Source organism: Sesamum indicum, linkage group LG13 (assembly GCF_026168435.1).
Source record: "Sesamum indicum cultivar Baizhima isolate 11 linkage group LG13, ASM2616843v1, whole genome shotgun sequence".
NCBI classification, from domain to species: Eukaryota; Viridiplantae; Streptophyta; class Magnoliopsida; order Lamiales; family Pedaliaceae; genus Sesamum; species Sesamum indicum.
Genome location: NC_142669.1, coordinates 18002205 through 18020435, shown reverse-complemented (window position 1 = coordinate 18020435; position 18231 = coordinate 18002205). Strand labels below are relative to the sequence as shown.

Sequence of the window (18231 nt, the reverse complement as noted above, 5' to 3'; positions counted from 1 at the left end):
TGGTAGATAGGGAATGGATAGGGACAAAGGTTTCTTTTTCGTTAGAAAATAACAATGAGGAAGAGACAGATACACAACTTTGGTTCTGGATGATGTCAAAATTCATTTTTTTAAGCAATCAATGTGAAAAAATTTTAGTTGAGTGTTTAAATTACTATTTCAATCTTTAGTTTCTCGCATCGTCCTTAGTGGGACGATGTTATTTCGGTAAGCATAGAACCGAAAAACCAAATAAACCCTACGGCCTTGAGTCTTAATAAACGAGTATGGATAGATCATAGATTATTATAATTGTGGTTTACATTACTGTTAATGTCTCTCATCTTTTATTTTCTTCAGGCTGACATTAAATTGCCTTCGAAAGCATGGCTTAAGTTAATATCGATCATCGACTGATGTAATGGAAGTAGCAGATCATACAACTCCAATGACGTTGATATCAAGAAAAGAGTTTTGCCTGACAAACTTGTCTTGAACTTGCTTCATAAGGAAGAATTTGTCTAGGATTGTCTTCCGAGTATGAGCCTCATGGGTTTTCGAGGCTTTTCTTTATGTATTTTAGAAAACTTTGTTTATAGAACTTCGGCATTCTCTGTACTATAAGAAAGATTGTGCTTGTTTTTTTTTATCTAAGGCAATAAAGATTGTTATTTTTTTTTCTAGCCCAAAGATTGTACTTCTTTTAGAAATATGAAATTTATATTGAATGGAAAGAATAGAAAATTCAATAAAATTGAGAAATATCTTAATTTTCATGAGGTAAGAGTATTAAAATAATAACAAAGAAAATATCTAAATTTTGAGGAATTGTATGCATATGTTTTTAATTGTAAGATTTATGTATGCTTCACAATATTGGTTTATAAAATATACGAGCTCGTTAAGTTTATTTGTTTACGGCATCAAGAAGTCCGAGACTTCAAAAATACCTCTTTAACGCTTTTTTACATAATAATCTTTATTAATTTTATCTAACATGAGTTAAAAGTAAAGAAATTTATAGTAAAATAATACGAGTTTCTTATTTATATATACATTTTTCGACACTAACAAGAACTAGGGCTGCAACCGAACCGACCTCAGCGAGCCAGAAAAAAATTGGCCGGAGCTCGAGCTCAATGCACACGTGCCGAGCTGGAGCTGGAGCTTGAGCCCAATTAATTTTTTTTAACAATATTTTAATTTAAAAAAATATGAACTATTGTAGCATTTGAAATATTTTATTAAAAAATCTAAATAAGAACTAGGAAGAAAATTTTCATAAAAAGACCAAAAAGAAGCAATACGATGAAAGAAAATTGGAAGCCATGAAAATTCATTTGGTATAATCATTTGATGAGAAGTAACCAAAGTTTCATACCACTACTTAGTTTTTGTCTAACATCAACACATTCATATATTAAATATTTATTTACAAAAAGATTACCAAAACGTATTAAATTTATGAGATATTGACTAATTGTTCTAATATATTGTGAATAATTGCATTTTGATGTAATAGATATTGAAATTTCAACAATAAAATTCATATGCATTATATTACATATTTATTTACTACAAAATTAGTAAAACATACTAAAATATTGATTAAACTTGTTCTTAGATAATATAAATCAAAATATTCAATTTTAAGATAATCTAAAACTAAAATATGATATATTAACTAATAACTCCAATATATGGTGAATTTAGAAATAAATGAATTTTGTTGTAGTAGATATTGAAATTACCACGATAAATTTTATATGCATAAAATTAAATACTTATTTACATCGATACTCACCTTTTCGGGAGCATATTTTGACAATCTCACAAATTGCAACTCATACTCAACAACCGATAAACCATTCTGCTTTAATTCAAGGAATTCAACTTTCTTACGGTTTTTGTAGACTGGTGGAGTATATTTGTCAGTAAATTCTTTCAAAAAGTCATTCCACTTCAAAGTGACAGGCTGGTTCTTGCTCCTTGGAACTGTTTCCCACCAGTCTAAGGCGTCCTTCTCCAGTAAGGACACTACGTACCTCAACTTTTACCCAGAAGTACACTCAATTCTGTCCAACACCCTTTCCGTGTTTCTCAGCCATTCTTCTACTTCTGCAGGATCAGTTGTACCTGCAAATACCATCGCCCCTTGTCTCGTCACTATTTCATAATTTTTTTCAATAACTGCATCCTGTGGTTGGGGTTGTGGCAGTGGAGCCATCCTCTGATCATTTCTAGAAATTGTTGCATAAAGGGGTCCATTTCTGGTTGTGGGGTATTTCTATTTTGGAATTCTAACCCTCGATGTTCTGATCCAGAATCATAACCCTTCACAAACTCTAATGACTCAGTTGGACCAACAGTGTTTTTCCTTTACGCTTCCATCGTATATGAAATACGCATATGTAAGTAGATTTCTAATATTTACCTCACGTATAATATCGCATTCATCTACTATCCCTAGAAAATCTAATCCTTGCTTTGATACCACCTAATGTAGCACCCCCTAACGCTACTAGGGCTACATCATCCCTAAACGTCATACTTATAGTAACCCCTTTATCCATATATATAAATATGCACATAATTATCTAATCAATATGCATACGTAATTCCAATATAATAACATGCATAACCAACCCACAACATTATATATACATATCAAACACCACAAGTAATCCCCACGGTTACGTTCTCTCTATACAAATGAATTACGATTTATACTCTAACTGATAAATAGTTGAAAACTGCATACTGGCCCGACCTGACTGAGTATAGCGTGGTGACCTAATTTTCAACAGGTTGACACCTCAAAGTCTATTTCTGAAAGAAAATGTCAGCATAGGAATGAGCCTGCCATTCAGTAAGTAAATAACCAGCCCTATCTATATATGTATATCAAATACAACCCCAAACAAGATAAGTAAGCAACATGCATGGAATACAATTAATTTAATTCCAACATAATCAGCTGCATTGCACCACATATCCAACTCACTGTAAAACAACCAATTAAACTCTCTTTCTTTTAATTTGCTTACTAGAAGGTGATATCGTATTTTTTCCATCAACTCAATCTCACCGTTATATAAATTCACGTGAATCTGCTTAACAGCCGGCTCATCAATCTCATTTCGTTTATCTTCCCATGGTTTCTAACCAGAAATCTAGGGCTGTTGTGGGTAGAGATTCCAGGCTCGATGAGTTCAAGATTGATATGCTCTTTGATAATTATCTGCTTATCTTTCTTGTCTTCCACATTCATCTGGATAGGTTTATATCAAACGTACTCATACTTGCATTCTTCTTTGACCTTCAGAGTAGCTTTGATCTTATTCCTATCACACCATGACAGAGGGTTTTCATTGAAGTTCCTCTCGATGAGCGTCTTGATATTCTCAAGAAAAAGTCTGCTTTCCTCGCTGATATCTAACGATTTCGTTTTCAGTAGTGCTTCCTTAAAGTTCCTAATTTCCTCTTCGGATTTCTTATAGAAGCTATCGCTATCTACGAGTCTATCTTGCCTGAAAGATAAAATAATCTTACCAAACTTTCTCTTATCTTGCAATTTTTGATGTGTTAATCCGACATCAAAATCACCACGTTTGTTGCGAAAATTTATAAGCATTATCCTGTTAAATGCCTTTTCTCTTTGCAACACCTATATCTCACTACCACAGTTAGTAGTAAAGATTAACAGATTCTATCCTACATATATTTTGCAAATATTTGAATGAAATTATTACTTAGCAAGATATCAGCACCTGTATTATGAAAGTAAATAGGAGTGTTTTTACCCTAAACCAGGGAGATCTAGATGCTCCACCGATCATGATTTTGACTTCTTGTATTCTCTTATTTAGTATCAGAATTTTTTGTAAAAAAATCCCTGACTACAATAACGGCTAAGGTTTCCCGTGCTTCCTTAGAGAAAACTCTAGGTTTTTTCGTGTAAATTCCTGATCCTGAATCAAAATAAGCTGCAGAATATCTTTCTTATATTGATCATATAACATACCAATAGATATATATATATAGAGAAGGGGCTCGCCATTCAATCTTTATTGTTAAGTTCTAAAGTAGTTGTTGTTCTCTTAATGACTGCAACCCATTCATCTATGAACTTCTCGATACTTTAGATTTCGATAAAATCTAGGTTAAGTATAGCAACATATAGATTCAAGGGCTGGAGATGGTCCTCGCCCAAGGTGTATTTTCAGGCGCTCTTCTCGGATTTCTTCCTGAACTTTCATTTAGCTTGGTTCCCACAAAAGTTGGGGTGACATTAGTGTGGAAATCCGCATTCTCTCTCATCAGATGATCCTGTGGAGGATCATTGGAACATGTGCTTTCCTTCGGCAGTGGTAGTGCTGGAGTGACTTCATTCATTTGGTTATTGACTAAGTCCACAATCCCGAGTTGGGAAAAGGACTCTACCGATTTTGGTAGATCTAATAGATCTGCTCTTGTTACCTCCATTATTTTATAGTGCAGTGATTAGATCTTCTCTGGATTTCGATTTTGGAACCTCCGTGGCCTTCCCTTTTGATATAAAAGAGGTATTGTCCCAAGGGCGTCCCTGATTCGCTCTTGTTTGAATTTTGAGGTCTCAGGGCTCTCCCTTTAGTTTCTCTTTAGATCTGCAACTTCTGCCTTCAGATCTGTAATGTCCTTGTGTAGATATGGGAAGATCTCAAAGACCTCGTCCACCTTCTGGCTCAAAGATTCTATTTTCATAGGTATATGAATTAACCTATGTCCATAGTTTTGAACTGTCTTCTGTATGTCTCTCAAATCTTGGGAGATCTTTGATGTGTCCGAATCGAGTTCTTTCCAGTTAGTTCCTTTAATCATAATTTTGGAACTCTAATTATGCTGGAATTTACCCGTCCGCTTCTCTTGGTTGTGATTCTACCATGGCCTTGAGTGGAGTGTAAATGCCTCACCGTATTTCCTGGTAGTCTTTGTCGAACTTCAAAATTTCTCAGCCATTCACGTTCTTCTTCTGGCGTGAGAAGTTTTGGATCAATCCTCTTGGGATCATTGTGACATTTATCAGGAATTTTCATGAGAAATTCCCTAATCTGTATTTTCAGAATCTGAAAATATTCCATGTTTTTATTGTAACTCGAACTTTCGTTCGGTTTAATTTTCTCTTTAACGAGTTTTCTCCATTAGTGGATAAATAATATCATTAAGCTTGTTGTTTTGAGATCATATATATAAACTAAAATACCACATTTTAATACCACATTTTAATATCATCTAAAACTAAAATATAAGATGTTGACATAATTCTAATATATAGTGAATAAATGTATTTTTGTTTTAGTGGATATTGAAATTATATCGATAAAGTTTCATACGCATTATATTAAATATTTACTTACAAAAAAAATTATCAAAACATACTAATTCTTGGTTAAGCTTGTTTTTAGATAAAATAAAGCAAAATACCGTATTTTAATATCATCTAAAGTTAAAAAATATAATATATTGGCTAACAATTATAATATATGGTGAAAATTTTGAAATATAAGCATTTTGTTGCAGTGGATATTGAAATTATAATGATAAAATTTATATGAATTATATATAATATTTATATACAAAAAAGTTTACCAAAATGTACTAAATTATTGATTAAGTTTATTTCTGGATAATATAAACTAAAATATCATATTTTAATATCATCTAAAACTAAAATATGAGATAGTAATTAATAATTCTAATTGATGGTGTATTTTAAATGTTCAATTAAAATATGAGATAGTACCACACTGTTCTTTTTAATTATCCGAAAAAAAAAATATTTTATTCTTAACTTAAATATTCACTTTACCATCATTTTGAGGATTTTTGTAATTTAGATTTCATAATTTTATGATTTTAATATATTAATTTATATTTTATAATATATCATTCGACTAATATAATTCACACAATTGTTAGATTTGATCGATTAAAATTTTTAATCGATATATAATAAAAAAAATAATTGAGACTATCCACTTAAGCGCCACTTATCCGCAAATGTGGACAATCTGAATGAGTTTTATTATGCCAAATGAAATATAATATATTTTTTAGATAAAAATAAAAAAAAACTATTAGATTTCATCCAAAAGAGATCTTAGCAATATTATCTAACAACTTGTGGATAAAGAATTAAAAATATTGGAGTATATTATTTTTTTTATCTTTTATTTTTTGAAGTATATTCAATATCTTTTTTGATAAATACTGAATAAAATAAAGAAAGAAATCTCTCAAATTTATTTTAGCGGAAAATCCTTCAATTATGAGACAAGAAAGACGGTCTCAAATTTATTTTCAATTTGAATTTCCAAGCAAATGTTACCGTTGGAGGCTAATTTTTATAAGCATTCTAAATTAACAAAAACAAAAAAAAAAAGAAAGAAATGTTACCGTTGATTGGCCCACTCTATATTACACACTAACATTTGTTATGATTTCATCTTTTCAAACTCTTTGATCACTTTCCTCAACTTTCCCTCTCTCTGTTCTTGTTTTTCCAGGAGACCAGAGGGAAATCCAATAGACCTCAATAACTTACCCGAAGATGGTATACAGGCCTCAGAGGACAGCTCCTCGTCTGCTGGTACATTACTTTGTCTTTAGTTTTTTTATTACATCTTCTTGAAGTTAAGCAAAAAGTAAAAGAAAAGGATGAAACCCTGCTGTCCAAGATTACAACTGATCAGTAATGAAATTTTCTGAAATTCTGTAATAATATATATATCATCTTCTTACCCTTCCCTTATGCCCTGGATTACGAAAAGGGAACAGTTTTCAGAATTTGATCCTTGTGTTTTTGTGCTTCTCAGAAACTTTTGATATCAATTTTTGTTTCTTCTGCGAAGATATTTTGCTTGTGCAATAAAACTGATAACTCTCTTGCTCAAATCTTCAATTAATCAACAAATTCCCCCCAAAATCTTAATTCAGATTCTCTCTACCTTTCTTGAAAAAAGTTTCGGATCAAAGTTGATTTAATTGGCATATTTGCAGGAGGCTACAGGAAAAAGAAAAGCGGCGCTAAGGAGGGAAAATATGAGGCCGGGAAGGTCTACGAGTGCAGGTTTTGTTCCCTCAAGTTCTGCAAGTCTCAAGCCCTTGGGGGACACATGAACCGCCACCGTCAAGGCAACCTCTTTTCATTGCCCTAATTTCAATGTTCTACGTTTTTCTTCACATTATAAAATCAAGACAATTTCCATCACTGCATCTTTCTTGTTAACCCTCAAATAAATAAAAGTAGAGTTGTAAAAGTACATGAATTTTAGCAAAGTTGGTTATATCTGCTATAAAATACTCCCCTTCGGTTTTTCGCCAATGAGTTTTCCTTGTACAGTGGAGCACTGTCTGGTCAATCCCTGTTCTCATTCATGTAAGGAAAATGTTTCTGGGCTACTGTATTTTCTTTTTTTTTTTCCTTTGGATTCTTGCTGAAATTTGTTATTTCTTCATTATATATTCTCAGAGAGGGAGACAGAAACCTTGAACAAGGCTCGTCAAAACTGGTCTTCACTAACGATTTGGCTCCTGCTCACATAGGTTATGTTTCAAGGTATATGCATGAACTCTCCCCATCCCTTTTCTTCCTTTTCTTAATTCATTTTTATATTTTAGATGTTCAAACTTTGAGATACTAAGAAAATAAAGAAAAGGGCTCCAGGTTCTATATATGTTCTATTACTGATCGATATTCCTTCTACAAATTTTCATGCGTCTTCTTTGTCTTTTTAATTTTTTTGTTGTTTCTTTTCCCCATTTGGCTGTAATGATTTGAAGTGCTGAGACTATTTTTCATGGGCTGAAAGGATTTTGAGAAAATGATGATTTTTGCAGCAGCTGTAAGTTTTTTGGCGAAAATTTCTGTTGACGTATGTTTGATATGAGCATATCTCGTGTTTCCCTTGTTTACACTGTATATCTCCACTCTTTAAATACGAAATGATAATTTTATTTGTTAAAAGTAAACATTTCAGATCTATGCATGCATTGAAATTTTAAGAATCTTCACTATATTTAACACAAGAATATTGTGAGATGTTTTTTGATTTTATTCTTCTATCCTCTTGCTTAGCCATATGCTTATCTATGTCTTGGTTTATTCGTAGTTCTGCCTTATTAGCATGTTTATTGTTAGCAATTATTTTATTGAATAGAGATGTCATATTATTTATTAGCAATTATTGTATTTGCAAGCTTATTGTTAGCAATATTGTCATTGTCTATGTCTTGCTAGTGCCATTAAAATTGTGAATTGTCTAGCATGTTTCAAGTCCCAAAGAGCATCATATAGATATGACTAGTCATCATTAGAAAATTCCAAAAGTACGTATTCTGCAATTAAAAATGGTGGCCTAACACATGCAGCATGCATATATTTGATTCTACAAGTGAAGCATATTAATAGTATTATAGGTTATGTGTACTCGTTTATTAAAGGTTGAAGGCTTTGGATTTGGTTTTGCAAATTTTGTGTTACCGAAAAACTTTGTCTTGCTAAAAATTGTGTGGGAATCAAAAGGGTTGAGTTGGATTTGAACACTCAATTGGGACACATTTTGGCCGCTAAAAGTATGCTTTTTGATGATATTTTGGAACCTAATGTTAACTTGTGTATCTTCATATTCCTCTCGTCAAATTTCTAACCGAAAAGAAACCAATGTCCTTATTAGTTCTTCTTTGCCGACTTTTCTCCCATATTTTGAAATCAAGGAGGCTGAAACCATTAAATTTATACTTTGTAAACTTCAAATCCAAATTTTGTGTGTTGATTTCTTTGAAAGACTCACGTGACCATCATTTTGACTCGGAAAGAATAGGATTGGGAATATTTGAGGCTGTTGAAATGTGAATGGTGCAAGTATAGAGTTGAGACCTAAATTGGAGAACGAATCTCCCCTTTTTTTGTAAATTTATTCCTAATTAATTCGTCGTGTTGGGTTTTCTTCATGAGCTTGTTTTGAAACTTTTTGTTGTTATACATTTAAAATTATTGTATGAATTTACAGAAATCATGTTGGTTCATGTTTAACATCTTATGTTTGCAGGTGTATCATAGAAAAATATCGAAAAATCTATATTATCCAACTATGACTTATTTTATTTTGTGGACTTTGGGAAATTAAATACTATGCTAAAGCGTAGAGCGGTTGTCTAGATGCCAATTAAAATTTTTTAAGAAGATTTTGTGAATTTTATAAATATACGTAATCTCAAACATTTGATAAATATTTTTTAATTAACAAATTAATACTAGATATGGGAATTTTTTTAGTTTTATTGAGTAATCAACCATAGTATATTTCTAAAAAAATTGTTTTCTTTTTTATTCTTTTACTAAGATTTGGTTTCTCTTGTAAAGTGCTTTGTGTTATCAACTCATGTTTTCAAAATCAGTGTCAAAATGCACTAATTTCTTTATATAAATTGACAAAGTTTGAATATTTTGTGCAATTTTAATAAGTATATAGATGTATTTCATTTACTTGTTTGTGGATAAGTGCCTAAAAAAGTCATATGTTTTTATTTTCAAAGAAATCATTTATTGATTTTTATTGTCATTTAAAGCAATTTTTGTATTCTTGGGAACACTTTGAAGTTTGAAGTGCATTCGATTTATTACTTTTGAACAAATGAAAGTTTTTTCTTTAGAATTCAAAAAAAGTGTATAATTAACTTTGTTGTTGTGATAATTAATTGTATTGATAATACTTAAAGAAATACATGCATTACCTATATTGCTACTAGCCAAGATGTGGTAACAAATCTTTTAAGATGATAGGTGTACAAATAATATAAAAATAAACAATGAGATTGGCATCTAGACAACCGCTCTACCGTGTAGTGTATAATATTTTATTTCTGAAGTTCAAAAATAAACTAATTTGTGGTTGCATAGTAGTGATTTTCAATAAATTTTACTATGATACACCTGCAAAGTTTGGATGTCGACATGGACAAATATGATGTTTCTGTATAATTTGTACAAAACTTTTAAATGTATAACAATCAAAAGGTTTTGAAAAAGCAAATTGGATAAAACCTAACACAATGAATAATTTGGGAATAAATTAACAAAAATAGTGGAGGATTATCTCCCCTTTAGGCGTCAACTCTGAATTACCTTGCATTCTTCACATTTAAACTGACCTCAAAGTTCATAATCCCATTACTTCCAAGTTAGAATGTTGAGAATGTGAAGGTTTCATAGAAATCACGTGCATTTTTGGATTTGAAGCATACAAAGAAAAAATGCAATGGTTTCACCCTTTCTTGAATTTTAAAATATGGAAAAAAAAATCGGTGGAGGATAACTAGATAGGGACAAAGGTTGCGTCTTTGGTTAGAAAAATGGTAGAGAGGAAGAGATAGATACATTAGGTTATCATGTGGTTCTAGATAGTGTCAAAAAGCACATTCTTTTTAGCGGTCAATGTGAAACAATTGAGTGTTTGAATCTCCTACTTCAATTCTTAAATTTCCCCGCACAATTTTTAACGAGATGAAGTTATTTTGGCAAGCACATAATTGAAAAACCAAATACAAACTCTAGAGCCTTCAATCGTAATAGATGTGTACAGATAGATACATTATGCATTTTGCTCTTTACATACTTTAAATGATACTGATATTGTTGATTATATGCAGGGTAATGCTAGTGAAGATGATCCCGACAAGTGTTAGCCAAATGATACAGTCGTCAACTTGCTTCACAATAACATACTAGCTTCATGACACACACAAAGCCTTGCGGTTTATTTTTCGGGACATCGACATCCATTATCTTTAGGACAAATTTGACCTATTGTAAATAAAGAATACTTTGTTTGTAGTACTTTTGGTCTTCAGTGGAAAAAGCCTTTGTGATCAAGTTCCTCTTTTTATTTTATATTCCTTCAATTTTTAATGTGACGCAACACCACTTACAAAGTATTAGAAATATGTCTATATGACTTAAACAGGAGTAGTGGAAAGAGAGCATTATTTATCAAGCATATCAAATAACTCGTTGCACTGGATCCAAGAAAGTAGTAATTGCAAGAAACAAGTAAAACATAGTGTTGCACCATCAAAGTATAGTTGATCTCCTTGTGGCTGAGTTCACCACATGAATGAGGGTTCATGTAATCATTATGGCATAGCTCAACTTACTAAGCAAGTATGGAACCAAATAAAGCAATCCCTAGAATTCATAGTTGAATAGAGAAATATTAGACAATTTGTAGTTCAAAGCAATTAATTTAAGCATTTCATTTACATGTAGAAGCACGACAACCAACTAATAATAACCTTGAATACACTTAAAACATGGATCTTTGCATTGGACTTCTCATTCACCAGCTTCTGTCTTGTCTTTTTATGATCTTTGCAATAATCTATTTAACCTAATCATGTCCATATTTATGGTTGCAGTCAAAAGAATATAATACGAGTAAAGCATTTGCTCTAGCGACCCATAAATGTAAGAAGTTCCTAATGTGTATCCCATCACTCCACATATGAGGAATAGATTGGTAGAACCTGTTGAATTCAGCTCAAGCTCCATCTCCTTCACAGACTGCAACATCTTCTTCTCCTAACTCTGTTTCTGCTACTCTGCTTCTGCAGTGAAGAAGTCGTGTTTTTCCTTGGTTACATTTTTATTAGTTGTGCTTTACACTTTCATTAGTTGGCATTAGTGCTTAGGTGGCAACTGATTTGAATCTGAGTTGTTATTTCTGTTTTAGTTAGTTACACAGTTTCTTCTTCACCGCCTTTGTATCTGTATTTAAACTGAAGTTGTACCAGTTCTTATTGAATGAATTAAAACACAACTTCAGTCCTCTACATTTCTTGCTCTATAACCCAGTACTCATGGAGCTTATGCCTAATTTTATCATGAAATCAGAGCCATCATCTTGATGGTCTCTGCATACGAAGTACTTTGAACGATCAATTTCACTCATCTGAACCTTACATTTGATGAGAATGGCGAGCTCATCAACTGATACGCCTGTCTTTCCTTCCATAGCAATTGGAACTGGGAATCATCACATAGTAATGGTTTCTGCTCCATTCAATGGGAGGAATTGGCTATCCTGGAGTAGGTCTATAAGGATAGCTTTAGAAAGCAAAGATAAGTTGGCATTTTATCGACGGCACAGGACTACAGCCTGCGATTGGGACTCTTCAGCACAGACAGTGGAGGATTACAGACTGTATGGTACGGACATGGATTTTGAACACCATCTCCAAAGACTTGGTAAACGCATACCTGTATGCAAGTTCTTCTAGAAATCTCTGGTTGGAGCTTGAAGCTAGGTACGGTGAGTGTGACGGAACTCTGCTACACAAGCTGCAACGCGAAATTAGTTCTATCTGCATGGTAATATGAGTGTAACTGGTTACTACACAAAATTGAAACAACTCTGGGATGAATTATTATGCCTCATGCCACCAGCTATGTGTTCATGTGGCCTTTGCATTTGCAAATGCAACAAAACTAAGGCGGAACAAAACGATGTGAACCAACTAATACAGTTTTTGATGGGTTTGAATGACTCCTACGATAACATTCGTAGTCAGACTTTTGTTCTAGAACCTCTTCCCCTCGTCAACAAAGCATATTACATGGTGCTACGAGTTGAGAGACAAAGGATGGTGAACTCAACATACTGTGATATAGGGGAAGGATCTGCCATGAAAGCATATGAGCAAAGGTATTCTGCCTCTAATACAGCAATCAATGTGAAACAGTTTTAGTTGAGTGTTTAAATTCCTATTTCAACCTTTAGTTTCTCGCATCGTCCTTAGTGGGACGATGTTATTTCGGTAAGCATAGAACTGAAAAACCAAATTGACCCTAGAGCCTTGAGTCTTAATAAACGAGTATGGATAGATCATAGATTATTATAAATTGTGGTATACATTATTGTTAATGTCTCTCGTCTTTTGTTTTCTTCAGGCTTACATTAAATTGCCTTCGAAGCATGGCTTAAGTTAATATCGATAATCGACTGATATAATGGAAGTAGCAGATCATACAACTCCAGTGATTTTGATATCAAGAAAAGAGTTTCGCCTGACAAACCTGTCTTCAACTTGCTTCATAAGGAAGAACTTGTCTCGGATTGTCTTCCGAGTATGAGCCTCTTCGGTTTTCGAGGCTTTTCTTTATGTAAATTAGAACACTTTGTTTATAGAACTTCGGCATTCTCTATATTATCTGAAAGATTGTACTTATTTTTTTTTATCTAAGGCAATAAAGATTGTTATTTTTTTTCTGGCCTAAAGATTGTACTTCTTTTAGAAATATGAAATTTAACAATATGAACTATTAACAATAGCTGGAGCTCGAGCTCGAGCACAATTAATTTTTTTAACAATATTTGAATTTAAAAAAAATATGAACTATTGTAGCATGTGAAATATTTTATTAAAAAATCTAAATAAGAATTAGGAAGAAAATTTTCACAAAAAGTCCAAAAAGAAGCAATACGATGATAGAAAATTGGAAGCCATGAAAAATTATTTGGTATAATCATTTAATGAGAAGTAACCAAAGTTTCGTACCACTACTTAGTTTTTGACTAACATCAACACATTCATATAAATTATATTAAATATTTATTTATAAAAAAATTATCAAAGCGTATTAAATTTATGAGATATTGACTAATAGTTCTAATATATAGTGAATAATTGCATTTTGATGTAATAGATATTGAAATTGTAACAATAAAATTCATATGCATTATATTAAATATTTATTTACTACAAAATTAGTAAAACATACTAAATTATTGATTAAACTTGTTCTTAGATAATATAAATCAAAATATTGTATTTTAATATAATCTAAAACTAAAATATGATATATTAACTAATAACTCCGATATATGGTGAATTTAGAAATAATTGAATTTTGTTGTAGTAGATATTGAAATTATCACGATAAAATTTATATGCATTACATTAAATACTTATTTACATCGATACTCACCTCTTCGGGAGCATATTTTAACAATCTCACAGATTGCGACTCATACTCAGCAATAGATAAATTATTCTGCTTTAATTCAAGGAATTCAACTTTCTTACGGTTTCTGTAAACCGGTGGAGTATATTTGTCAGCAAATTCTTTCAAAAAGTCATTCCACTTCAAAGTGACAGATCGGTTCTTGCTCCTTGGAACTGTTTCCCACCAGTCTAAGGCGTCTTTCTCCAGTAAGGACACTACGTACCTCAACTTTTGCTCAGAAGTACACTCAATCTGTTCAGCACCCTTTCCATGTTTCTCAGCCATTCTTCTGCAGGATCAGTTGTACCTGCAAATACCTTCGCCCCTTGTCTCCTCACTATTTCATAATTTTTATCAACAACTGCATCCTATGGTTGGGGTTATGGCGGTGGAGCCATCCTCTTGATCATTTCTAGAAATTGTTGCATAAAGGGCTTCATTTCTGGTTGTGGGGCATTTCTATTTTGGGATTCTAACCCTCAATGTTCTGATGCAGAATCATGACCCTTCACAGACTCTAATGACTCAGTTGGGCCAACAGCGTTTTTCCTTGACACTTCTATCCTATATGAAATACGCACATGTAAGTAGATTTCTAATATTTACCTCACGTATAATATAACATTCATCTACTATTCCTAGGAAATCTAATCCTTGCTCTGATACCACCTAATGTAGCATCCCCTAATGTCACTAGGGCTATATTTTCCCTAAACGTCATACTTATAGTTCCCTTGTATCCATATATATAAATATGCACATAATCATCTTATCAATATACCTACGTAATCCCAATGTAATAACATGCATAACAAACCCACAACATCATATATACATATCAAATACCACAAGTAATCCTCATGCTTACATTCTCTCTATACAAACAAAATACGATTTATACTCTAACTGACAAAGAGGAGAAAACTGCACGACCTGACTGAGTATAGCGTGTCGACCTAATTTTCAATAGGTAGACACCTCAAAGTCTATTTCTGAAAGAAAATGTCAGCAGAGAAATGAGTCTGCCATTCAGTAAGTAAATAACCAGCCCTATGTATAACAAACACAACCCCAAACAAGATAAGTAAGAAACATGCATGGAATACAATTAATTTAATTCCAACATAATCAGCTGCATCGCACCACATAGCCAACTCACAATAAAACAACCAATTAAACTCTCTTTCTTTTAGTTTGCTTACCAGAAGGTGCTATCGTATTTTTCTCATCAACTCAATCTCACTGTTATATAAATTCAAATGAATCCCCTTGACAGTTGGCTCATCAATCTCATTTCCTTTATCCTCCTATGGTTTCTAACCAGAAATCTAGGGCTGTTGTAGGTAGAGATTCCAGGCTCAATGAGTCCAAGACTGATACGCTCTTTGATAATCATCTGCATATCTTTCTTGTCTTTCATGTTCATCTGGATAGGTTTATATCGAACGTACTCGTACTTGCATTCTTCCTTGACCTTCAGAGTAGTTTCGATCTTGTTCCTATCCCACCATGCCAGAGGGTTTTCATTGAAATTCCTCTGGATGAGCCTCTTGGCATTCTTAAGAAAAAAACCTCCTTTCCTCGCTGATGTCTAGCGATTTTATTTTGAGTAGTACTTCCTTAGAGTTCCTAATTTCCTTTTCGGATTTCTTATAGAAGCTATCGCTATCTAACAATCCATATTGCCTGAAAGACAAAATAACCTTACCAAATATTCTCTTATCCTGCATTTTTGGATGAGTTAATCTGGCATCAAAATCACCATGTTTGTTGCAAAAATTTGTAGGCATTATCCTGTTAAATGTCTTTTCTCTTCGCAACACCTATATTTCACTACCACAATTAGTAGTAAAGATTATATCCTGCATATATCTTGCAAGTGTTTGAATGAAATTGTTACTTAGCAAGATATCAGCACCTGTATCATGAAAGTAAATAGGAGTGTTTTTACCCTAAACCAGGGCGATCTAAATACTCCACCGATCATGATTTTGACTTCTTGTATTCTCTTATTTAGTATCAGGATTTTTTGTAAAAAATCCCTGACTGCAATAACGGCTAAGGTTTCCCTTGCTTCCTTAGAGAAAATTCTAGGTTTTGTCGTGTAAATTCCTAATCCTGAATCAAAATAGGTTGCAGAATATCTTTCTTATATTGATCATATAACATACCGACAGATATGTATATAGAGAAGGGGCTCGTCATTCAATCTTTATTGTCAAGTTCTAAAGTAGTTGTTGCTCTCTTGATGGCTGCAACCCATTCATCTATCAACTTCTCGGTACTTCAAATTTCGATAAAATCTAGGTTAAGTATAGCACCATATGGATGCAAGGGCTGGAGATAGTCCTCGCCCAAGGTGTATTTTCAGGCACTCTTCTCGGATTTTTTTTCTGAATTTTCATTTAGCCTGATTTTCACAAACGTTGGAGTGACATTAGTGTGGAAATCCGCCTCTCTCATCAGATGATCCTGTGGAGGATCATTGGATCATGTGCTTTCCTCCGGCAGTGGTAGTGCTGGAGTGACTTCATTGATTTGGTTATTGACTAAGTCCACAATCCCGAGTTGGGAAAAGGACCTGCCAATTCTGCTAGATCTAATAGATCTATTCTTGTTACCTCTATTATTTTATAGTGCAATCATCATATCTTCTCTGGATTTCGGTTTTGGAACCTCCGAGGCCTTCCCCTTTTGATGTAAAAGAGGTACTGTCCCAAAGCGTCCCTGATTCGCTCTTGTCTGAATTTTGAGGTCTCAGGGCTCTCCCTTTAGTTTCTCTTTAGATCTGCAACTTCTGCCTACAGATTTGTAACGTCCTTATTTAGATTGGGAAAGATCTTAAGGACCTCGTCCACCTTCTGGCTCAATTTCTTTCCAGTAGTTCCTTTAATCATAATTTTTGGAACTGTAATTATGCAGGAATTTACCCGTTCCGCTTCTCTTGGCTGTGATTCTACCAATTAAAGACCTTATTATGTTAAACATCCTATCATCATATACATCTTATAAGCTTTAATATTTTATTATATCCAAACACTTTAGGAGCTTATTTTTAAAGTAAAATCGAATATCTTATAAGCTCCTAAACATCTATAAGATGTAGAAGCTTATAAGATATTTTAAAAAAAAAATTTAGCAAAACACCCATTCAGTCTAGTTAAATGAACGTAGCCGGAGAATGTTAAGCAGTTTGTCCTACCATAATCTGCATGTGTGTGAAACTTTTATAAAACTATTTCACACTTTGGTCGCTCAATCCACAACTTGATATAAAATTATTATATATTTTACATAAATTATATTTTTATAATTTATTTTTTTTAATAATAATAAAATAATTAACCCTATTTTGTGTTCTATATTTTAAGTTATTTGAAATTTTCATGTTTTAATTTTTTAAAATAGCATTTTGGTAAAAAATCTCGCCGGAGTTCACCTCCACCGTGAGAAGCGTGAACTTCGATGAAAATAAGAACTTAAAATTAAAATGATGTGGGACCAAAATGCTATGGTAGAAAATTAAAATAGAAATGCTGGTAAAGAGCTAATAGGAATAATAGCCCAATTCTAAAAAAGCAAGAGAGATACACATGCATTTTTCCGACGAGAAGGGCAAACTTCAGCGAATAAAAGGACAAAAATTGTGGAAAATTTAAAAAATACTGGACCAAAATAATACCTTAGAAAGTTAAAGAACGAATGCCAAATGACCTAAATTACAGGACCAAAAATTTTAAGCCAAAATTACATTATCTAACTTATTTAAGAGAATATTTTGTAGATGCGGTATGTATATATTAAATGAAATAGAACATATAATACAATATGGGATAAAAAATCTAGTCCATGAAACTCATATATGCCTCATACGATGTGGGTCCCACTTAGGTTCATTAAAAATTAATTGTTGGCTAGAAGTTTAATAACTATGGACTAAAAATCATAGTAATTAATTTTTATTGACTATGGTTAAATAAATGCAAAAATATAGATTTTCACTATGAAAAAGTTATTTTTCATGGCTAACAACCATGGTAAAAGTATTTGTCATGGCTAAAAAAGTCATGACAAATATTTTTGCCACCCTCGCAGATATCACGGCCAACAACCATTGCATGACTGTGGTCAATGACTATTTGCTAAGGACATTTTGTGTTTAACCATGGAATTTAGCCATGGTTAAATATTGCAGTTTTTTGTAATGGTTA

At 32.7% G+C, this 18231-nt stretch overlaps 1 long non-coding RNA gene across 1 annotated transcript; it reads left to right on the top strand.

Moving 5' to 3' along the window:
- The first annotated feature begins 7017 nt into the window (after positions 1 to 7017).
- Positions 7018 to 10912, top strand: LOC148784582 (uncharacterized). The gene is made up of 3 exons (XR_016063554.1): positions 7018 to 7152; positions 7490 to 7576; positions 10669 to 10912. It is a non-coding gene; the product is annotated as an uncharacterized LOC148784582 (long non-coding RNA).
- The last annotated feature ends 7319 nt before the right edge of the window (positions 10913 to 18231 follow it).